This window comes from Carcharhinus amblyrhynchos, chromosome 14, assembly GCF_965287045.1.
Source record: "Carcharhinus amblyrhynchos chromosome 14, sCarAmb.v2.hapA, whole genome shotgun sequence".
Classification (NCBI taxonomy): domain Eukaryota; kingdom Metazoa; phylum Chordata; class Chondrichthyes; order Carcharhiniformes; family Carcharhinidae; genus Carcharhinus; species Carcharhinus amblyrhynchos.
In genome coordinates this window covers 6,531,993-6,557,425 of record NC_137337.1, presented here as the reverse complement: position 1 = coordinate 6,557,425, position 25,433 = coordinate 6,531,993, and the positions used below count along the sequence as shown (strand labels likewise).

The following is a 25,433-nucleotide window of genomic DNA, read 5'->3' as shown; positions in this document are numbered from 1 at the left end:
GTTGCTACTGCATTTTAACATTTGAGAACTACTTTCCTCAACTCTATCATGCCAATGATCACATGCCACTTATCACTGTACGATGGTTTGTGTTGTTAAATATCTCTTTTACGATCAAGATTGTTCTGGTGTACGTTTCCTCCTCATTCACCAGGTTGCATTATGTTTCAAACTAGATTTCCTTTGCCCAAGATCATTAGAGAATCAAAAAAAACTGATTTAGGCAAAATTTGATGCATCATGCTCTATCCTTACAAAAACATTTGGGATTTGATAGGTAGTTCTGACCCCTGCACAAAACTGAAGATTCCAAATTTGGGGTAAAAGAAAACAAAAAATAAAAGTTTCCAAAGATGGGATATCTGGCATTGTTCTGTCACACTCATAGCACCAGTTATTATTCATCACTGGCTGCAGCTACATCCTCATGTGTGCACTCCATTCACCCGGACAACACTAGCGATCTGTCACAAAGGAAAACAGGAATGAAAAAGTGCTTTGTATATTTTGTACACAATAACAGATGGTCAGGGGATGAATTACGAACATGTGGAGGGGTCAGTCCTTGGTTTTGAATTGCATGCACACTTGAGGCTTCACCACTCATGCAAATCAGCCCAGGACCAACTCTTATCATTTACCCCTTCTGCTACATAGACTTAACAGGTTATGGTTGGAATTTTTGGTCCTGGGGGGGAAAAAAAACTATTCAAAAAGCAGTCTTTAAGCCATGCTGTATAAGGGTATATTTTGTACTGTATTATATATACACCAGGGAGCAAATGCAAAACAAAGGATTAACTTGTATTTATATGGTATCTATCACACTCAAGGGCATCCCAAAGCACTTTTACAGCTGATGAACAACTTTAAAAAATACAGTCACTACTATAATCTCAGGCAACAGTAATCAACTTATACACGGCAAACATAACGTGGAAAATAAATTATTCCAGAAAATGGTTGGGAAATCTGCCAAATTGTTACTAGGACTAGATAGACTGCCAATAGCTCACATTCAGGAAACATCAAATTTATAGTTACACTAAATTTTTTAGGATTCTTCAGCTTCAATGGCACTTAATTTTTTTTCCCAAAGTTCCCCCACTCCTGAAGATGCAGACTCTTGCTGCTGTAGGGTTTTAGAGGGATGGAGTACAAAAATGGGGAAATATTGCAACAACTATGTAGGACATTAGTTAGACCACACCTATATTTTGTACAATTTTGTTTGGTCATCTTACTTGAGGGAAAAATCTCCATTGGAAGCAATTCAGAGAAGGTTCACTATGTTGGCTGCTGGGATGAAGGACAAGGGAAAATAGAGCAGGCTGGGCTCGTTGGAGTTTTGATGAATGAGAGAGAATCTTATTGAAACGCTAGGGATTCTGAGGGAGCCAGAGTGTAGATGATAAGATGTTTCCTCTTGTAGAGGGGCTGAGAACTAAGGAGCCCAGTTGAAAAGGGAGGTGCCATTTAAGACAAATGAGGAAGAATTTCTTCTCTGAATGTCAGTCTTTGGAATTCTCTTCCCAAAGAGCAGTGGAGGTAAGGTCATTGAATATATTCCCGGCTAAGCTGTGCAAATATTTCATAAAACCTCTACAGTGCAGGAGGAGGTCATTCAGCCCATCAAGACTGCACAGAATATCTCACCCCAGCCCTCTTCCCACAACCTCACACGTTTACAATGACTAATCCATCTCACCTACACATCTTGGGATACCGAGGGGCATTTTTTTAAAATCATGGGCAATCCACCTAACCCATACATCTGTGGACTGTGGGAGGAAACACAGACGAAACCTCCACAAACACAGAGAGAATGCGCAAACTCCACAATCACCCAGGGCCGGAATTGAACCCGGGTCCCTAGCACCGTGAGGCAACAGAGCTAACCAACGTGCTGCCTACTGCAGCATCATGCTGCCCATCTATCAGGGAGTCAAGGGTTATTTGGGGGGGCGGGGGCAGGAAAGAAAATCAAGTTAAGACCACCATCAGATTAGCCATGATCTTACTGAATGGTGTAGCAGACCTAAGAAGCCAAACGGCCTAGTCCTGCTCTTACTTCTTAAGATAGGGATCGGCAGCTCTATGCTACATTGCTGAAGTGGCTGCTTTCTACTCAAAGCTAGACACAAATATCAAAGGGCTATTCCATTATGGAAATGAGGTTTCACAATCAAGCCTAATCCTGTCTTTACCCAACGTCAACACCCTCACAGCACCAGCGACCCAGATGTCTCAAGGGATAGTTCAGACATTTTCCAGTAAGGGTCCTAAAGGTTTCAGCTCATTTTCCAATAAGGGTCCTAAATTGGGCACAAAAAGAATCATTTTCCCTGCAACTCCCACCAGTGAGTATATTATCAAATAAATAGGTTGGACTAAAACCTGGTGTTGTCAGACTTTTTACTGTGTTTACGCCAGTCCAACGCCGGCACACCCACATCATGACTCCCACCTGAACCCAGAACATAGAAACTATTAAATATAACACTGTACCACACGATCTAACACAATTTAGATACAAAACAGATATCAAACAAAGGATCTTCTTCATTCACTAAAAATCAAAGAAACCATAAACAAACCAAACATAAAACAGAAAATGCTGAAAAAATTCAGGTATGGCAGCATCCATGGAGAGAGAAACAGAGTTAATGTTTCAAATCCAATGTTGCTCTTATGAACCTCAAGAAACCTATCCTCATTCAAAATAAGGAAAGACATGCTTTTATATTATGCCTCTTACACCCTCAGAATGCTCCAGAGCACTTCACAGCCAAAGTACTTTTGAAGTGTGGTTGTCATCGGTGATCATCTGAACCGATGCAAAGTTCTCCATCAGAGGGAAATTCTGTGCTGGCTCATCAGTAACCAATAAGAGGTAACCATCTATCACGACATTTGGACGTGCCCTAGATTAACTATGAGTATAATCTTTTTATTGATATTGTGGTCTAAGTTACACTATATTCAACCCACTGGACGAAGTCCAGAATTACTAAGCATAAAAGGAAGCAGCTATCCTGGCTAGCTTCACTGTTTTATACCTTACCACATTCTGACCTTGACTGAAAATGCCAAGTTTAATTTGAACACATTCTAACCACAAAACAACAAACTTCTCGGTAATGCATTTAGGCTATCAAAATATAAGAACCAGTGTAAAGCTGAGATATACTGTAAACTTTAGGAATAAAGAAACAATGGCTGCTAGTAGAAAACAAGATGTGGAGATGCCAGTGTTGGACTGGGGTAAAAAAAACAAGTAGAAAAAAAACCAGTAGAAAACAAGTCATGCATGATAGGAAAGAGGATGCCAAAGTGTTGGAACCATTACTGTTTTGAATTTACAAAAATTACTTGGACTCAGACATTCAATGCCAAATAATCAAATGTGTACATGACACCAAAGTGGAAGAGAGACAGCAGAATTGGAGATGGTTACAAACATTTCAGCTTTTTGCATTCACAAGCACTATTGGGAATGGAGATGTTTGTACAGCCTCCTCCCAATATTTAGAGCTGCTTAATTGCTCACTGCTATTCACAGGACTGGCTGCAGAGCTTTCATCTGATCTGCTAGTTGTGGAATTGTTGAGTTTCGTTTGAAGAAGTCCTGTATTTTATCTTCACCAAGTAGGCACATCATTTTTAGATATGCCTACAAACTGCTTCTATCATAATTTCCTGTACACATTATTGAACCAGAGCTGTCTTGAGCAATATGTCAGATCATCAGGAGGTTTCAGATTGCGCTGGAATACAATTCTGCTACTGCTGATCATCCATGACATGGATACCAAGTTTTGAGTCATTATATCTGTTCTGAGTTTATCCAATGTAGCACTATGGTAGTGCCACAAAACATGATGGAGGTGACATCAGTATGTAGAGCTTTGTCCCCATAAGAATGGTGGTTGCTCCTACCAATACAGTTATGGACAGATGCATCTACAACAGGGGCAAGAACAAAGTCAAGTACATTTTTCCCTCATGTCCGCACTCTCACTGCCTGTCACAGGTCAAACCAGGCAGCCATGATCTCCTTGACTTGGCTAGTAGTTTCACTGAGCCATATTTGGTGGTTATCATGGAAAACCTTCAGTCGGAGCATTCTGGACCTCTGGAACTTTCAGACTTTCTCCTCAAGTGATGTTTATCCTCCCTTAATTAGAAAATTTAAATCAACTGCTTTTATAACGAATCACAGAGTTCCTGATGCTAACACTCTCATCTGTTTGCTCAACCTATGAACACTCAAAAAATCCAAGATCTCTTCTTAGTTGAATGGATAGGTTGGTTTATACACCTGAAGAATTTCCAAGCTTAACTGGGAAATTCGAGAAGTTCTGAGATTTGGAAGTTCAGACCCACTTGTAGTTTGATGAAGCTAAATAGTTTGGTACTGGGGCTAGGTAACAGCCTCACTTCAAGCTGTGCAAAGATTGCCACTTCAGATTGATATTACCCAGCTTCCCTGTCATTAATATTTCAGGATGCAATTCCTCCCCCAAGTCGTCAATTATGAAATGTAAGAGATGAATAAATTAGTCCCATGCAATCCACTATGATGCACAAGATGCAGTGATTTCTATTTGGCTTATTTTCCCAATAGAAATATTCTTCTTTTATACTTAGCACCAATTGCTGTAAAGACTAAATCCATGGCAAATGCAAACAGTCCATAGTGTTCCCAGTGGGCAGTTATTCCTGCTTAGTAACTTTGAGTGACCATCTCCAGACACCTTCCACAGTTTTTGGAGTGTTTCTTAAAGCACCATGAGCATTAAAGCCTGAACCAATTTTTCTTCCTCACCTGGCCATGCCAGAACAAACCTTCTGGAAGCCATAGAAAGATGCAGGAGGCGTGTCTTTGACTAGAAACCGTCACCCTCCTGCATCCGATGTAGTAGCTTGCAATGTCAAGCAGCCATTTCTCTCTGCTGACCACACACAACTTCTGCTGTATGTCCGCAATATTTGTTGATTTGTCATTACAAATAGGACCACTGTCAACTGACCTCAAAAATGGTTTCCTCTACCCTCTTCCCCATGGCAACATAAAAACACATTAACCTTGCTTTCAGACAGAAATGGTAATTAGCTGTCCTTGATCCTCCCCTCTTTCAACTGAAGTATATGGACAGTTCACAGCATACTGTTGAAAACCTGATACCTATAACATCTATCTGGGACTTTGGGAGACTAAAAATTTACTTCTTGCAAACTCAGACTGCTGCCATTGCCTCAAAGCATAAATACCTTACAGTCTCTCAGTAAAACAATACAAGTCTTCCTTTGATTTCGAACAATCAAACCACCCAAGCAGACTTTAGAATAGGTCACATTATCCCCTTCAATTATCCAAAATTTAAAGACACGATGCCAAAGCAATCTCAAACAGCATTATTGTAACAAAAATAAGATTGAAAGATATTTCAGTCACCAGAAATTTGTTTTCATTACAAATTTAAAAATTGAAATGAAGTATGTTGTGTATGTGAAATAGATTACAGAATGTGTGCTAAGAACCTTGCTGTATTATCAAAGCAGTATTCTAATCTAATCTACCAAAATGAATTCAGAATGTTAAAAGGAAGAGAAATGTACTGCTCATAATCTGAAGTCACAAATATAAAGATAAAACACATCTTTGCTGCACAACATGAACTTCAATCTTCAGAAAAAGGACCAATTTAAAATGGGCAGATGCCAGCTTCTAATTTCACGGCTTCAAATACTGCTGTATTATTGCACAGTAAACGTATACATTTTTGGTCAGAAACTATGGCCTGCAGAACAAAACATGGTAATACTGCAACACCTGCCATAGAATATCCTTTGGATAGAATGACACGTTATAATGTGCCAGCAAATTTCCTGCAGCATTTCTCATAGTTCTTACGTTGGGGGAAACAGCAAGTTGGGTGGTGTGATTGAGGAAGGGGCAGGGATTTTCAGGCTAAGGACTGTCAGCACAGTACTAGGCAGTGAAAAGAAGAGCTTTAGGGTATAGAATCTATCAGTTGGAGTACGAAGAAGCAAGATAAAAGGGTTGAGACTGGATTACCGAGGGCAGGTCTCGGCATGAGGCAGTAAAGGGAGCTAGACTACCCATGGACAGGAAGATAAGCAATAAAAGGGCTACAGCACTTTGAGGAACAAATCTGTACTGGAGCTGGACCATGGAGGAAGCAGAGGCCAGGAAGATTAGAGAGTTAATAGCAACAAAAGCATAGAATAAAAGTGACTAAAAATATAGTAATTTTCTCTTAAACACCAATCATATTTTTCTTAACTTTTGCACAGACCAAAGCCAGAATCTAAATGATTTATGGTGTCATACTAAGTAATCAGCATCACAATCTGACCTTATAAGCACTTCACAAAGAAGGAAAAGAAATGGAACATTAATTAAAAGGGAAAGAACAATTAGAATTGAGTTATGGAGGGACCAGAAAAGGTATTCACAGTCTTTTAAAAACAGAAAGGGGAAAGTCAAGTAAGAGGTATTTTGAGAGGGAGGTCCAGACAGCATGGGTGCAGAGTGAGCAGGAAGCAATCAGAAAAGCAAAAGGTACAAGGGAGAACACAGGAATGGGGTACATGAAGTAGAGCAAGACAAGACCAAGGAAGATGGTAAGGAGATACTCTTGATGACACAAGTCACATAGGAAGGAAACAGCTTGGGGTTAACCAACACCTAAGATAAGGCTGTACGCCGCGCCTGAGCAAATGGAAAATTTGGTCCTTCAAAGACAATGCCAGATAGGTAGGCGATTTAATTTGTCACATGCATTGGCACACAGCAAAAAGTATTGTTTCTTGCATGCCCCCATACAGCACACCCTGGGATGTGGGGAGAATACATGGGGAGAAGGAAGGAGAGAGTGCAAGATATGCTGCTAGTCGTAGCTAGGGTGCAGAGAAAGCTCAACTTAGTATAAGGTAGGTCCATTCAAAAGTTTAATGGCAGCAAGGAAGAAGCTGTTCTTGAGTCGGGATTGGTACATGATCTCAGAAGAAGAATTGAGCAGCAAAAAAAAACAGCATCAAGAGCGGGGGCAGGAGCACAACACTGGCTATCATCAGCACACACAATAAACCTAATCTCATGGCTCCGGATGATGTTGCCAAATGAAAGTGTTTGTCAAAGAGGAAGGGCCAAAGATAGTCCAAAATATACCAGTGATCATATCAGCAGAGGAGAAATCTCTGTTGGATATATAGCAGCCCACAAGGAACACTAAATACATGCCTTTCCACACCATTCCCTACACGTAAACACCACCTACGATTTAAGTTCACTCAGGGTAGCCAAAGGTCGACTTGCTGTGGGACATTTTTGTCCCCCCCATTAGCAATTATATGGGCATTTTTCTGAGCTTGAAATTAAGTTGCACTGTGCGGTAAACTTTAAATGTTTACTCTGTATCCAAGCCAAGCATACCTACCAGTTTTCTAGTTTTGGCATCAGGCACTCAAGATCCACTCCTCAAAAACATCCATCGCCTGACACAGCAAGTCAATATTTTCTATTTAAACAGCCAGGCTTGTGTCTCAATCTTTTGAATTCATTGAACGCCACACAACTAAGTACACTAGCAGGTCGAGAATCCCCCATACAGCGCAGCACTAACAGTCAAAATAAGACAGTGTAGACGCAAGGATAAGACATTCCAGGTGGCAAGCATTTCTACATGGCCCTAGGGCAGAAAAAGGTTTTTTCCCTGGCCTTGCAATTGCTAGCATGCCTTGGGGGTAAATGAAGGCTGGGAATTCCATACTCTGAAGTGAAATGGGAACATTACGTCACAGTAAGGTTTCAAATCCACAGCAAAAGAACTGGAGGGCTTCAAAAAAATCATAACTTTGAAACTGAATATTATAGCTACTTGAATAAATATAATCTCAAGCAACAACCTGCAAGCACACCTGTGTAAAATATATACATTGCTGAACAAAAAGAAAAGTTACTCTTCATTGCAAGGTATGGAGATAACAAATACAAGGTTGACCCTCATTCTCGATGACTGGCACTGAAAAAGATGGTAGTCATAATGTAGAGATGCTGGCATTGGACTGGGGTAAACACAGTAAGAAGTGTTGTGAGACTTCTTACTGAAAAAGGAGACATTTTACATAATTTCCTTGGAGTTTCCTTCAGGCATGGGTGGAGTAGGATTGTCTTGCATCCTAATAGTCAGCTGAAGAGCATAAATAAGAGGTCTAGGAGCAAACCACCCTCCACTTAAGCAGCAATATCAGAAGGCCAAATAGACCACAAAAGTTGGATGGGCAAGGAGGGAAAAAAAATGCACGCAAAAACATTAAAAATGGTATCCATTATTCAATCCAAAGGATGGTGAAAATTTCACACTTTATGTAATTTATGCTGCAGTTAACAGGATGTATCATCTCAAGGATTGCCTTTGCCAACTGCAGGACTTGAAGCCTGGTACATGAAACTTTGGGTGCCACATTTATTGCAACGTGAAATGGCAAAACACCAGACTTTTATCGAGAACAGCTTTCCTTGACTGAGATGCAGCCCAGCTTTTTGAGCTAGTGTTCATGAATTTCTCTCAAGTGATGTACAAACATGCTACCACAGAGTTAATTAGAACCATTGTCAAGCAGACGTTTGGTGAAACCGATACTTTAAACACAACTTCATCTTCTCTTGTACTACATTCAACCTTGTACTGTTCTGCCCTGTGACATTTGTCTATTCCCCTAGGTTTCTCAATTAAAAAAAAGGAAGTTCACTGTGCCCTTCACAGCTAATCACTGTTGCTTCCAAATAGTCTGAATTTATCCAAACATTAGCAGGACTTCCCACTGGTGTTATTCGACTCTAGAAAATGACAAACTAATCTTGGTTTATACCCGTTGCTCATTTATTTGAATTATCTGTTCAATACTCTATGGACTAATCATGCAGAATTAAGTACAGCATATTAGGCAATTCCTACTTTTCCCTACATACAAAGCACTCAACATGTTGGACATTTTAATCAGACACTCACACAATCCTTCAAAGTCATCAGCTTCTTTTGCATCTATTCATAAGACAAAAATTCAAATCTGCATTAAAGTTAACAGCTTCTTGGAGATGCATATTAAATTGCTCAAATCCCAATTTCTGAACTACTTTATCACTTATTTCTACTACTTATAGTATGGTTTGTGTCTAAGATACAGCAATATAATAAAACCTATATACTTTAATAACAAGTTATTGACTGCTCTTTGGTATAAGATAGAGTGAAAGATGACTTTTTAAAAAATTAGCTACAGGTCAGGGGATGAGGTGTGACTACTTTTCAGCACTTTTTTCTCTTTTAGGGTTCCATTTTTAACAGAGCCGATATGAGATGAAAGCATGTTAATGTTAGTTCTAAAAGTTTTGCATAAAAAAAATTCTAATCCTAATGCAATCATTTGCAGGTTGAGATGCAGATTCAGAAAAGGTGAAGAAAATAGGCTTTGACTACACTGTAAATTGGAGAACTAGTACTTTCAGAATGAATCCAGAAGGATTCAGAATCACATTCACTAAAGCACAACGCTTCTGAAATATCCCAAGTGAGTTTCCAGCACAAGACAGTACACCTGCAAGCCAAAACAGAAAATGCTGGAAAATCTCAGCAGGTCTGATAGCATCTGTGGTGCGAGACTAGACCTAACATTCTGAGTCGAAATGTTAGCTCTATTCTCGCTCCACAGATACTGCCAGACCTGCTGAGATTTTCTAGCATTTTCTATTTTTATTTCAGGTTTCAGCATCTGCAATAATTTCCTTTTAATACAAGAGCATCCCCACACTAATTTATATTTAAATTCTCCATTGAAGTGTTACAAAAAAAACTGTTACATAAAAATTTTCCATGGAAATTTCAAAATAGTACAGTCTAGACTGTACTATACCCTGTGGTGCTTTGACAGGATTTCCAATATTGATGTCAAGGTCCTATTACAGCTCCCTGTCACATCACAGCAAAGTGCCATATTATCTTTTCTCATACTAATCCCTTTAAGTTGCCCAGTATTGTTTTTCTTGGTAGGTATATATTTTAAAACTTGATGAAATTTAGCCAAATTGCTTTTGATGTGCTTTTAGCTCAGTTTTTATTTGGGAGGCCTCAATCTCTCCCAAAAGCTAGGACTTAATATCTGCTTCTGGAAATGTGATTGTTAGCCAAAGAGTATGCAGACTGGGCATTTACACCACAATCAATTTCCCAGTTAACTGGTACCAATTTATCTTATTGGCATAACTTTCTTTACCTTCAAGCAGTTTCTGTTCAGTTGTTTTAAGATTATTTAGAAGAAAACTTTCAAAACCCTTTTTCAGTTAAAAGTTTACATTGCTTGCTTGCTTATTGAAATAGACAGGCAAGAGAACAGAGTGAAAAGTTAAACTGATACATACCTACGAAGGATGTAGGAGCCACTGTGCTTCAAGAGACACATTGGCTGGTGGACTGAGTAGATGTCATTGATGAGATTCAATGCAAATAAGCATAAAATGATGAATGACGATAAGGAGGAGAGGTAATACTGGAGAGGGGATTTGAGAAAGACAAAAAACATCACTCAGAGGGTGGTGGGAGTCTGGAATGGACTGCCTTGGAAGGTAGTGCAGGCCGGAAACCTTACAACCTTTAAAAGATATTTAGATGAGCACTTGAAATATCACAACATTCAACAGTAAGGACCAAATGCAGGAAAATGGTATTAATGCGGCTTTAGTGGTCGATGCAGGCTCAATGGGCCAAGGGCCTTTTCTGCAGCTTTTGACTCTATAATTCTATAGGAGGTGCAGGAGCAGAGGGCCTGGGGCATTTGTACACAAATGAAGATAAAAATTAGGAGACAGTAGGCCATTTGATTCTTCAGCCTACTCCCCTATTCATTATGGTTGATTTGATTGTGGCCTCAACTCCACATTCCACCAACTCCTGATAACCTTTAACTCCCGAGTTAATCAAGAATCTATCTACCCTTGCCTTAAAAGATATTGATTCTGCTTCCATCCTTCTGTGGGAGAGTTCCAAATATTAACAACACAGAAAAATTTTCTCATCTCCATCCAAAATGTAAGATCTCTTATTTTTGAACTGTGTCCCCTATTTCTGGTCTCTCCATAAGAGGAAACATTCTGTCAGGTCCACACAGTATCTTCATGTTTCAATAAGATCCCCTCTCAGTCTTCACCTTGCAAGCTAACATCCACCAATTCTAGCTTTCAGACAGGTGAATCTTCTCTGAACTGATTCCAATGCATTTATATCCTTTGTTAAATAGCAGACTGAATCTGTACACAGCATTCCAAATATGGTCTCACCAATGCCCTGTATTTTTACATCCCATTCCCCTTTGCAATAAATGACAACATTCCATTTGCTTTCCTAATCACTTGCTGTACCTGCATATTAACATTTCCTGATGTAACTGGACACCCAGATCCCCGTGTACCCAGTTATGCAATGACTCTCCATTTAAATATGCTTATTTTTTATTTTTCCACATCATATTCCATCTGCCAAATCTTTGCCTGTCACTTAATCTATGTCCCTTTGCAGTCTCCCTATATCCTCTTCACAACTTAAGAGCCGGGGGCAACAATTCAAAATGTGACTGGCAAGAGAACTAAACGTGGCACGAGGAAAGTAGCTTTTTTATGGAGAAAGTGCTTAAGATCTGGAATGCACAGCCTGAATGTAGTAGAGGTAGATTCAATTGTTATTTTTAAAATTGGGTAATTAATTGGAAAGTTTTGTGGGGCTAGAGGTGTGGCAATAGTTAAGTCATTCTTACAGACAACTGGCACAAACCAGATGGACTGAATAGCCTTGTATGGTAAGCATTCTTTGATTGTAAGCAAGATTACCTTTAAAGAACCTTCCTCCAATGGGAACAGTTTCTGATCAGACCCTTTGTGAATCTGAACATTTCTATCAAATCTCCTCTCAATCTTCACTTCTCCAAGGAGAACCACCCAGGTTCCTCAGGTGGCAGTAAATAAATATTCTACTTTGTGGGGCTCTGAGTAATACAGATTAAGATCAATTCACACATGCTGTTAGATCAGCTGGGTATTTCTAACAAGCTTGTTTTTATTTCAGATTTCCAGGATCTGCAGTATTTGCATTTATAAGATTATTCTACATCTGATCACTGAGCTGGGGGAATATGAGGTGCTCCACAAGAACTTCAGTCAGCAAGGTATGGCCAGGAAATAAAAATACAAATCAGACAGGATTCCCACAGCTACAAACAAGACCATAGGATACACGTGCAGAATTAGGCTGTTCGGTCCATCAAGTCTTCTTCACCATTCAATCATGGCTGATAAGTTTTTCAACCCCATTCTCCCAACTTTTCCCAGTAACCTTTGATCCCCTTACCCATCAAGAACCTATCTCTGTCTTAAATATACTCAATGACCTAGCCTCCACAGTCTTCTGTGGCAATGAATTCCATAGATTCAACACACACTGGCTGAAGAAATTCCTCCTCATCTCAGTTCTAAAGGGTCATCCCTTTATTCTGAGACTGTGCCCTCAGATCCTAGTCTCACCTACAAATTAAACATCTTCCCCATGTCCACTCTACCCAGCCTTTTATATTCTCTAAGTTTCAATAAGATTCCCCCTCCATCCTTCTAAACTTCATTGAGTACAGACCCAGAGCTCTGAAATGCTCCTCATGCCTCAAGCTTTTCATTTATCAAGCTATTCTGTATCCAATGATTTCATAAAAGTGAAAATTCAGTAAGAAACAGACCAGCTACAATAACCTGCATGACAATGGCTTGTCAAAAATGTCTAAGCTTGAAAGCAACACAACAAATAGGGTACAAACTGATGTTGAGATACTGACCGGTGTGTGGCAAATATCCTCAGTGTGGATAAATAAAGGGTGATGCATTTGAATCAGGGTAACTTACATGGCACATATCATGCAAGTACACCTGCTTACAAGTTCGGAGGTCACGGATGTCAAATTCTAAAGGTCCTAATGTACGAAGACAATTCAATATGTACAGCTGAACTAATAACTTGGTGTCCAGTATTGGTCCCTTAACAGAGAAGGCTCAGAGGAGGGCAACCAGAAATAAGCCCAGTGTTTTGGATTCTTAGGCTTGGGGCAAGAAGCAGATGGAGCTCACCACTGGAGAAATTTTAACTTGATGACATTTGAAGTTTTTGGACCAATTAGAAGGAACCAATTCTGCTAGTTAATAGATGTATTTGGGTTGGATACAATAAAAACTTACATTTAATACTCCTCATACGCACGGAGTCTTCTCAAAGCACTAAACTGTAGCAATCTGAAAGGATTCTTAAAAATATCTACCAGTGCTCAATTTCCTTTTGCCAAAACAGAGCAGCCACTTCTGATTGAATGTACACCTTCCTACCCATTATTGTCCAATTACTGTATCACTTCATGTAACTAATACAGAGATCACTGCTCTTTTATTATCTCTTTACAATTTGTATGCAAACAGTTTGAAATTCAAGAGGTCGGATTATGTTATAAGGAACAAGTTACATTAAGGATAAGTAGGTGGAAATAACTAATCCCTCCATGTGAAGTAGTTATTCAGTCCTTGAGCTTAATAATTCTTAGTGCACTTTTATTAGATCAATTTAAAACACAAAGTACAATGCCATTTTACATTCAATGCCTAGATTTAAGGAGCAAATCATCTTTAACGATCAGGATTCATGCAATCTTTTTGAAAAACTGGGTAAAAAGAACTTTCTCATTACCCAGCAATCTGCAACATTACCAATACAATCCCAAATTATACATTTTCTTTAATGGTAACATCATGCTCAACCCCAAACGCACAATTTAGTTTTAATATTTTCATGTCAAAATGTTTTATTGGCAAAAAATAATGTAATGCAAGACTATATTCTTAATACGTCAAGACGTCAAAATATAAAAAGAAAAACACTGAAAAAGTTGTGTAGTGGGCATTCACTTCAATGAAATAAAATTTATTTTCAAATATTATAGCGACCCGGTAGCTGAATGCATCCAACTGCAGTCCCAGTGCATAAAGGGCGAGTTGATTGTGAATTCCTTGTATGCAATTGACCTGAAGTACATATGACTGTCATTTGTAAACAACAGATATTGCTGCTCCGGAAAGGTTTGAGACTACGTTGAAAAAGCATTGGAGTGGACTTTTGTATACATTAAATAGTGCAATACACACAAAAAAAACCACACTTGGTTTATCGTCCAGTTACTTGTAGGAACACGCCTTAAAATTCAAATCAAATGCATACACCGGACTGACTTGTTTCCAAATATACCCGTTTTGCAAATGTGTTTAGCGTGCCGTGACAAAAATGCTGAAAGCTGTCTTTTGTTGTTGCTGTCCGACTTAACGTTCGCAAAAAAACCCAGCCATCTAAAATCTGTTCACGGCTCGTTTCAAAACAAGCATCCAATTTAAAGGTCGATAGTCCGTAATCGGATTCCGTGCCTACGAAGTGGGCGTATGCGATTTCATTGTACACGGTTTTGGGCTGCGTGGCAATTCCTCCACACACAGCATCTGGTTTACATTATACTGCAAGAAATCACAGGACTCCTGCCCACAATCCCTTGCCTTCTATTTTTGGAAGAGTGCGAAACTGTTAAAGCATCGGTAGTCTTTAGATAGCATGAGCGATATTTTCAACAGACGACAAGTAAACGCATTGACGCTGTTCATCCAGTTTTGCAGTCTTGTATACACAAACAACATCCGCAGCGCTGCGAGACTGAAAGGCGCCGCGAAACATTGGTTCAAACGGATTGTGTAAATCATGGAGCTGTTTCTGAACTTTATAATCTGGGTTAATTGCTGGTACATCTTTTCATTCGACCACCTAAGTGTCAAAAGGTCAAGTGACAGATCCATGGCTTTGGCATTCTCTGGAGTTGTCTCCACTTGGAAACAGTTGGCTTGTCACCTTGGATTAAGCAGTAGCTGCTGAAACCAGGAGTTTAGGTACGGAAACAAGCCCGGTGTGACCAAAAAAACAGGGGAGAGGCCGTGACATTTGCACATCTTTCCGTGCGAAATAAAAACATGAAGCACTTATTTTCTCCCTTCCTACATGTTGCATTTTCTCTTAGGTCAGCCACGGCAAAAAAAATCCGGGAGACACAAAATAAGTTAACAAAGATTTACTATGCACGTGAAAGAGGATTTACACAATTAACACATAGCACCATTTGACAAGAGAATCAATGGATTGGGGATTTGGTCCCAATATCACATGGGTAAAGCCATCATCGTACCATAAAGGACAAGAGGTTGAGGACACTGCGGTGTCGACTACTGTACCGTGTTCAGCAAAACAGTGCTCTCTAAGAGCAGGAGATTGAAAGGAATACAATTGCATTATACTAGAATTAGTCCTCAAAATAATGAGAGGGGAACGGTAAATGTTCCAGAGAGACCAGCCCAAAGCATGTTCCAAAGAAAAAGGGACAAAAACAGGAAGGGGGGGGGTGGTGACAATTACCCACTAGAAAAAAAACAAACGCTGATCTCAAGAGTAGGAGTTCCTTTTCTTTTCGGGGAAAAATAATTTAAGTCTCAACAGATTGTAAAGCTTAAATAGTACATGAAGGGAAGGGTTGCATTTAAATTGGATGTGCTAGCCTAACTGTGCAAATGTTTAAAGCCGCTTTCCAACTAGATCAATGATAATCCCAACTCTGGCAAACGGTCTTTTTAAAAGATCGAGAAACATCCCACCCCTTCCTAGTGCAATTCAAACCAAACTTAGACTGCAATGTCAAGAGTCCAGGTTTCAACAAAACAACAAGATTTATCAATAAGTGCAGGAGGCAGGGAGAAAGGAGAACCCGGATTGTGTTCCAAGGACGTTAAGTACAGGATATATATTTATATATATATATTTGGGAGGGTTTGGGATGGACTTTTAAAAAACAGGCAAGAATACAAATCCAACAAGAGTGAAACTATTCAAATCCTCCTCAGTTTCTTTCCTGGGTTTGCAACTTGACTTAGGGAGGGGAAAGGTGGGAGAGGAATAATTGTAATTGATAGGAAACAATGTTTTACAGTGCAGCAATGTCATATATAAACATACAGCTGGGTATATTTTGTCTACTTACACTTCATGTCATGGGAAGATGGCTGTTGACGAACACTCATGGGGGCTTTTTTTCCAGCACTCGAGGTTTTATTTCCCCCACCCCCTAAAATAAAAAGTGTTTATATTAAAAGAAAGTGAGGAGAGAGGGAAGGGGAGGGAGGAGGGGAAAAATTCGCTCACTAACGCCACGATCGCCCCAGCCGTCGCCAAGGAGACAATCCGGCCGAGGGCTTCCCTCCCGCCGCCTCAGGCCGCGCCAGGACCGGGCGAGAGCGGCCGCGGAAAATCTCCCCACCCCCCCAGCGGCCAGACCCCCCTCAGCCGGGTGCGGCCGACAATTCCCTGAGGTAAAGTGGACCCGAAACCGGCTGCCCCGACCTCCAGAGCGGCCAGCAGATAGCTGGGCCCGGCGGGAGGGGGAGCAGGCCGCTGGGAATGGCGCCCGATGGCGGAACGGCAGCCAATAGCGAGGCGTCGCCGGCGCCCGGCGCCATCTTAGCCACGCCGTTTGGCGCCAGCGTGCGTGCCGTTGCGCGTGAAGCGTGACAGCGCCGCGTGCAGGACGAGGGTCCGGACTGCACAGAGAGAGAGGGAGTGTGTGCAATAATCCACACTGCACACAGAGAGTGCAATAATCCACACTGCACACAGAGAGTGCAATAATCCAGACTGCACAGAGAGTGCAATAATCCATACTGCACAGAGAGAGTGCAATAATCCATACTGCACAGAGAGTGCAATAATCCAGACTGCACAGAGAGTGCAATAATCCACACTGCACAGAGAGAGTGCAATAATCCAGACTGCAGAGAGTGCAATAATCCATACTGCACAGAGAGAGTGCAATAATCCAGACTGCACAGAGAGTGCAATAATCCATACTGCACAGAGAGAGTGCAATAATTCAGACTGCAGAGAGTGCAATAATCCATACTGCACAGAGAGAGTGCAATAATCCACACTGCACAGAGAGTGTGCAATAATCCAGACTGCACAGAGAGTGCAATAATCCATACTGCACAGAGAGAGAGTGCAATAATCCATACTGCACAGAGAGAGTGCAATAATCCACACTGCACAGAGAGAGAGTGCAATAATCCAGGCTGCACAGAGAGAGTGCAATAATCCAGACTGCACAGAGAGAGAGTGCAATAATCCATACTGCACAGAGAGAGAGTGTAATAATGCACACTGCACTCACAGAGAGAGTGCAATATTCCAGACTGCAGAGAGAGAGTGCAATAATCCATACTGCACAGAGAGAGTGTAATAATCCACACTGCACTCACAGAGAGAGTGCAATAATCCACACTGCATACAGAGTGCAATAATCCACACTGCATACAGAGAGAGTGCAATAATCCAGACTGCACAGTGAGAGAGTGCAATAATCCACACTGCATACAGAGAGAGTGCAATAATCCAGACTGCACAGAGAGAGGGCAATAATCCATACTGCACAGAGAGTGTAATAATCCACACTGCACTCACAGAGAGAGTGCAATAATCCAGGCTGCACAGAGAGAGTGCAATAATCCAGACTGCACAGAGAGAGAGTGCAATAATCCATACTGCACAGAGAGAGAGTGTAATAATCCACACTGCACTCACAGAGAGAGTGCAATATTCCAGACTGCAGAGAGAGAGTGCAATAATACATACTGCACAGAGAGAGTGTAATAATCCACACTGCACTCACAGAGAGAGTGCAATAATCCAGACTGCACAGAGAGAGAGTGCAATAATCCACACTGCACAGAGACAGAGTGCAATAATCCAGACTGCACAGTGAGAGAGTGCAATAATCCACACTGCATACAGAGAGAGTGCAATAATCCAGACTGCACAGAGAGAGGGCAATAATCCATACTGCACAGAGAGTGTAATAAACTGCACTCACAGAGAGAGTGCAATAATCCAGACTGCAGAGAGAGAGTGCAGTAATCCAGACTGCACAGAGAGAGAGTGCAATAATCCATACTGCACAGAGAGAGAGTGTAATAATCCACACTGCACTCACAGACAGAGTGCAATATTCCAGACTGCAGAGAGAGAGTGCAATAATCCATACTGCACAGAGAGAGAGTGCAATAATTCATACTGCACACAGAGGGAGAGTGCAATAATCCAGATTGCACACAGAGAGTGCAATAATTCAGACTGCACATAGAGAGAGTGCAATAATCCAGATTGAACGCAGAGAGAGTGCAATAATCCAGACTGCACACAGAGAGTGTGCAATAATCCAAACGGCACAGAGAGAATGCAATAATCCAGACTGCATACAGAGAGAATGCAATAATCCACACTGCACACAGAGAATGTGCAATAATCCATACTGCATGCAGAGAGTGTGCAATAATCCACACTGCACACAAACAGGGTGCGATAATCCAGACTGCACAGAGAGAGAGTGCAATAATTCAGACTGCACAGAGAGAGTGTGCAATAATCCAGACTGCACAGAGAGAGTGCAATAATCCATACTGAATACAGAGAGAGTGCAATAACCCATACTGCATACAGAAAGAGAGCAATAGTCCAGACTGCACACAGAGAAAGTGCAATAATCCAGACTGCACATAGAGAGAGTGCAATAATCCAGATTGCACACAGAGAGAGTGCAATAATTCACACTGCAGACAGAGAGACTGTGCAATAATCCACACTGCACATAGAGAGTGTGCAATAGTCCAGACTGCACACAGAGACACTGCAATAATCCAGACTGCACACAGAGAGAGTGGAATAATCCAGACTGCAGACAGAGAGACAGTGCAATAATCCAGACTGCACACAGAGTGCAATAATCCACACTGCATACAGAGAGAGTGCAATAATCCAGACTGCACACAGAGTGCAATAATCCACACTGCATACAGAGAGAGTGCAATAATCCAGACTGCACAGAGAGAGAGTGCAATAATCCATACTGCACAGAGAGAGAGTACAATAATCCACACTGCATACAGAGAGAGTGCAATAATCCAGACTGCACAGAGAGTGTGCAATAATCCAGACTGCACACAGAGAGTGTGCAATAATCCTGACTGCACACAGAGAGAGTGCAATAATCCATACTGCACACAGAGAGTGTGCAATAATCCACACTGCACACAGAGAGTGTGCAATAATCCACACTGCACACAGAGAGTGCAATAATTCACACTGCACACAGAGAGTGTGCAATAATCCATACTGTTCACAGAGGGAGAGTGCAATAATCCATACTGCACACAGAGAGTGTGCAATAATCCACACTGCACACAGAGAGTGTGCAATAATCCACACTGCACACAGAGAGTGCAATAATTCACACTGCACACAGAGAGTGTGCAATTATCCATACTGTTCACATAGAGAGAGTGCAATAATCCAGATTGCACACAGAGAGAGTTCAATAATTCAGACTGCACATAGAGAGAGTGCAATAATCCACAATGCACACAGAGAGAGAGTGCAATAATCCAGACTGCACACAGAGAGTGTGCAATTATCCATACTGTTCACATAGAGAGAGTGCAATAATCCAGATTGCACACAGAGAGAGTTCAATAATTCAGACTGCACATAGAGAGAGTGCAATAATCCACAATGCACACACAGAGAGAGTGCAATAATCCAGACTGCACACAGAGAGTGTGCAATAATCCAAACTGCACAGAGAGAGTGCAATAATCCAGACTGCATACAGAGAGAGTGCAATAATCCACACTGCACACAGAGAGAGTGCGATAATTCAGACTGCACAGAGAGAGAGTGCAATAATCCAGACTGCACAGAGAGAGTGCAATAATCCAGACTGCACACAGAGAGAGTGCAATAATCCATACTGCACACAGAGTGCAATAATCCACACTGCACACAGAGTGCAATAATCCATACTGCACACAGAGAGAGTGCAATAATCCATACTGCACACAGAGAGAGTGCAATAATTCACACTACACACAGAGAGTGTGCAATAATCCAGACTGCACACAGAGGGAGAGTGCAATAATCCAGATTGCACACAGACAGAGTGCAATAATTCAGACTGCACACAGAGAGAGTGCAATAATCCACACTGCACAGAGAGAGAGAGTGCAATAATCCACACTGCACACAGAGAGTGTGCAATAGTCCAGACTGCACACAGAGTGCAATAATCCACATTGCACACAGAGAAAGTGCAATAATCCACACTGCACACAGAGAGAGTGGAATAATCCACACTGCACACAGAGAGAGTGAATAATCCACACTGCAGACAGACAGACAGTGCAATAATCCAGACTGCACACAGAGAGTGTGCAATAGTCCACACTGCACACAGAGAGACTGCAATAATCCAGACTGCACACAGAGAGAGTGAATAATCCACACTGCAGACAGAGAGACAGTGCAATAATCCAGACTGCACACAGAGTGCAATAATCCACACTGCACACAGAGGGAGTGCAATAATCCAGACTGCACACAGAGGGAGTGCAATAATCCAGACTGCACACAAAGAGAGGGCAATAATCCACACTGCACACAGAGAAAGAGTGCAATAATCCACACTGCACACAGAAAGTGTGCAATAATCCACACTGCTCACAGAGAGAGTGCAATAATCCACACTGCACACAGAGAGAGTGCAATAATCCACACTGCACACAGAGACAGTGCAATAATCCACACTGCACACAGAGAGTGTGCAATAATCCATACCGCACACAGAGAGAGTGCAATAATCCACACTGCACACAGAGAGTGTGCAATAATCCACACCGCACACAATGCAAATAATCCAGACTGCACAGAGAGAGCGCAATAATCCAAACATGTGCAGAGAGAGTGCAAAAATCCAGACTGCACAGAGAGAGAGAGAGAGAGAGCAATAATCTAGACTGCACAGAGAGACAGTGCAATAATCCGAACAACAGTGAGTGTGTGTGCAGCAGGGAAGAAGCTGTTCTTGAGTTGGTTGGTATATAACCTCAGACTTTTGTATCTTTTTCCTGATGGAGGAGAGATAATGTCAGGGGTGTGTGGAGCTTTTGACATGCGATGTCATTATGCACCAATGATGAAGGCAAACACATCTGTAATTATAAACCTTGTGAAATCTTTCGTAAAAGGCTCTGAAATCAATAAGCCTTCATTAATTAGACCTCAGTGCTTGGCCATAAGCTGGAATCATGTTCTTTAAAGGCTTGTACCACATGAACAGCAGAGGGAGAATTGGCTTCTCTCCGTTAGGAATAAAGGAGTAGGCCGTTTGGCCCTTCCAGACTGTTAGAATTTACTGCGCAACTGATTTGTGTCAGTGTTTATGTTCCACATGAACCTTGCCACCCCCCCACTGTACTTCATTTCACCTTATTATTAGCATAACATTTTATTCCTTTCTTCCTCATGCTCAAATCTAATTTCCCCTTAAATAAATTGTTTGCCTCAAGTACTTCTTATGGTAGCAACTTCCACATTTAAACCAGCAAAAATCAGCAGCTTTCTCCTAGAATGTACTGCTTGATTTATTTGTGACGATGTTATATTTATTGCATTTATGTTGACAAATTGAAAAATGTCTCAATGTCTACTCTATCAAAAGCATTCATATTTTAAAAGACACCTCTCAGTCTTTTATTTTCTGCAATCCAACGAGATCACGGTTAATCTGTATCTTAATCCCATTATTTTTTAACTTGTTCTTCCATGGGCTATGGGCATCAAAGGTGGCATGGTGGCGCAGTGGTTAGCACTACTGCCTCACAGTGCCAAGGTCCTGGGTTCAATTACAACCTCGGGTGACTGTGTGAAGTTTGCATGTTCTTCCTGTGTCTGCTTGGGATTCCTCCGGCTGCTCCAGTTTCCTCCCACACTCCAAAGATGTGCAGATTAGGTAGATTGGTCGAGCTAAATTGCCCCTTTAGTGCCGAGGGATCAGTGGGCTAAGTGTGTGGGGTTGCAGGGATAGGGCCTGGGTGGGATTGTTGTCAGTGCAGCTTGATGGGCCGAATGGCCTCCTTCTGCAGTGTAGAAATTCAATGATCACTGACAAGGCCAGCATTTGTTGCGTGGGTGTGGAGTTACATGTAGGCCGGACTAGGGAAGGGCAACAGATTTCATTTCTTGTAAAAAAGCATTAATCTGCCTTGATTAGGTAGCCTTGACTAATAAAAGTCTATCTCTATTTTAAAATTTTTAGTTGACCCTCAATCTCTCACCCTCAGTAACAGCAAGAGAAATGATACTTCTCATCAAACCCTGAATGGCCTAACTTAATTTAAGGTTTTGATCCCTTATTTTGGACTCCCCCACAGTCCATCCATTAATCATCTTAAATACCGGTTTAATTAGATCATCCCTTAATCTCCTAAATTCAAGGGAAAACAAGGCAACCTGTCCTCATCATTTAATCCTTAAAGCTCTGGTATAATTCTGATGAACTCTGTCGCTTCCAAGGCCGACACAGGAAGAAATAACTTGAATCTATATTGTGCCTTTCACAATCTTGAGATGTCCCAAGGAACACCACAGCCAATGAAGTACGTCTGAAGTGTAGTCACCATTGTAACATTGGAAACACGGCAGCCAATGTGAACCAGACTACCACACAGCAATGTGACCACAGTAAGTAGTCTCACAACACCAGGTTAAAGTCCAATAGGTTTATTTAGTAGCACGAGTTTTCGGCATGCTGCCCCTTCATCATCTGATCAGGTGATGAAGGGGCAGTGCTCCGAAAGCTCATGCTACCAAATAAGCCTGTTGGATTTTAACCTGGTGTTGTGAGACTACTTACTGTGCCCACTGCAGTCCAACGCTGGCATCCCCACAACATAGCAATGTGACCGGATACGATTTGGTAGTTTCAACGGCCAGCATAATGGATAGAACTCTGCTCTTCTTTAAACCAATGCCACTAGATATTTTGTATCACAGAATTGTTACAGTGCATGAAGCCATTTGGTCCTTCATGTCTGCACTGGTTCTCCAAATGAGCATCATGACTTAGTGCCATTCCCCTGCCTCTTCCCCGTGCCCCTGCATATTGTTTCTATCCAAATAATCATCTCTTGAATGCCTCGATTGACCCTGCCTCCACCTCATCCCCAGGCAGCGCATTTCAGACCCAAACCACTCGCTGTGTAGAGAAGTTTTTTCTCATATCATATTTGCTTCTTTGGCAAGTGACTTTAAATCTCTCATTCTTGATCCTTTTATGAACAGGAACAGTCTCTCCTGATCTACTGTATCCAGCCACTTAATGATTTTGAACATCTGTATCAAATCTCCTCTTAGTCTTCTTCTCTTCAAGGAGAACCTCCCCAATCTATCCTCATAACTGAACTTTCTCATCCCTAGAACCATTTCTGTAAACCTCTTCTGCCCTCTCTCCAATGAGTTCACAACCTTCCAATAGTGAGATGCCCAGAGCTGTACACAATATTCCAGCTGAGGTCTAATGAGTGTCTTGTATAAGTTTAGCATAACCTCCTTGCTCTTGTACTCTATGCCCATTTTAATAAAGCCCAGAATATTATATGCTTTATTAACTGCTCTCCCCACCTGTCCCGCCATCTTCGGTGATCTATTCATGAAATACCCATAACAGTTACTTGGTAAGATTGGTATAGCGGGATATGGGCCAAATGCAAGCAATTGGAATTAGCTTAGGAGTTTAAAAAACAAAGGGCAGCATGGACAAGTTAGGCTGAAGGGTCTGTTTCCACACTGTAAACCTCGATGACTCTATTCACATTTACACCCAGTTCCCTCTGCTCCTGCACCCCCTTTAAGAATTTACCCTTTGTTTTATATTATTATTTTACATCAAACTGAGGGAGCAGATGGGGCATCAGGCTTAACATCTCATCTAAAAGCCAGCACTTCCAACAGTGCAGCACTCTCTCAGGATGGCAGTATCGACTGTGTTACGTGTTGAAGTTCCTTCAAAGCCATGGAGGCTGGAAGACATAAGCGGAGGCCGTTTAGTAGGCTCCCCACTGGGCACCACAACCTCTGCACATCTCCAATCACCAGATTTCCAGCGTTGTCGGCTTGGTGCCAGAAATGGGTGTGGAGCTGATTAAAATAGTTAAATTCAAATCTGAATACCATTAGCAGGCCTGGGATTGCAGCGCCAGGGACCTGGGTTCGATTCCTGGCTTGGGTCACTGTGTGGAATTTGCATGTTCCCCCTGTGTCTGCGTGGGTTTCCTCTGGGTGCTCCGGTTTCCTCCCACAGTCCAAAGACGTCAGGTTAGGTGGATTGGCCATGCTAAATTGCCCCTTAGTTTGTTTGGGAGTGTGTGTGTGGCTATGCTTGAGGCGGTGTAATGCCCCTGGTGACAGACTAGTGACGAGTTCCAGGAGTAATCAGTTATAGGAGCAGACAAAAATCTGACCTACGCAACATCAGGGTGCAGAAAGGTTGAGAAAGAGATGTTGTACTCTGAAATAAAAAGACACAAACAGATTATCCTTGGTTCTTGCTTTGGCTTTCCCACAGCACAGATTATGGCATTGCGCTGTAGACATTGGCATGGACGGGTCAGTTTTTGCTTTGAAAAGTTTCTCACTGATTGTTTCCATACATCTCTCCACTTGTATTTAATCTGACCAACATAGCACAATCCAAAGGGTTTAAGTCCAAGACTGCCACAAACATTAATTTACAAGGCTAAGTAACAATAGGCTTCGGTTATACACTAATTAGTGGTCTGAGACTAGTAGTTACAAAATTAGGGCCAGGCACAAATACCTCCTTTTCTCTCCATAACTCCAAATTCAATGATTACACTTATAACAGAGAGCTCTGAGATTCCATTCCCAGCCAGGGGCAGTGGGAGCAGCAGAGGGTGAGTGAGGGGAAGAGGGACTGGCGTGTGTGTGTGTGTCCGTCCACCAACTGACAGCTGAAAGATGTCATTTATTTTGGGGAGTAAGCATTGGAATGAGGTCCTGCAGATACAAAGAACAAAGAAAATTACTGCACTAGAACAGCCCCTTCTGCCCTCCAAGCCTACACTGACCATGCTGCCCGACTGAACTAAAACCCCCTACCCTTCCGAAGATCACATTCCTCTATTCCCATTCTATTCATGTATTTGTCAAAATGCCCCTTAAAAATCACTATCGTATCCGCTTCCACTACCTCCCTGGCAGTGAGTTCCAGACACCCACCACCCTCTGTGTAAAAAATCTACCTCGTACATCTCCTATAAAACTTGCCCCTCGCATCTTAAACCTGTGCCCCCTAGTAATTGACTCTTCCACCCTGGGAAAAAGCTTCTGACTATCCACTCT

At 41.7% G+C, this 25,433-nt stretch overlaps 1 protein-coding gene across 3 annotated transcripts in view; it reads right to left on the bottom strand.

The window, feature by feature from the left end:
• The window catches only part of foxn3 (forkhead box N3), a 279,657-nt gene extending 263,046 nt beyond the window's left edge, over positions 1-16,611 (bottom strand). For all 3 annotated transcript variants that reach the window (XR_013888539.1, XM_080202208.1, XM_080202214.1), the window contains exon 1: positions 16,174-16,611. The gene's annotated coding sequence lies outside the window, so the exon portion shown is untranslated. The remainder of the gene's footprint in view (positions 1-16,173) is intronic.
• Positions 16,612-25,433: the final 8,822 nt, after the last annotated feature.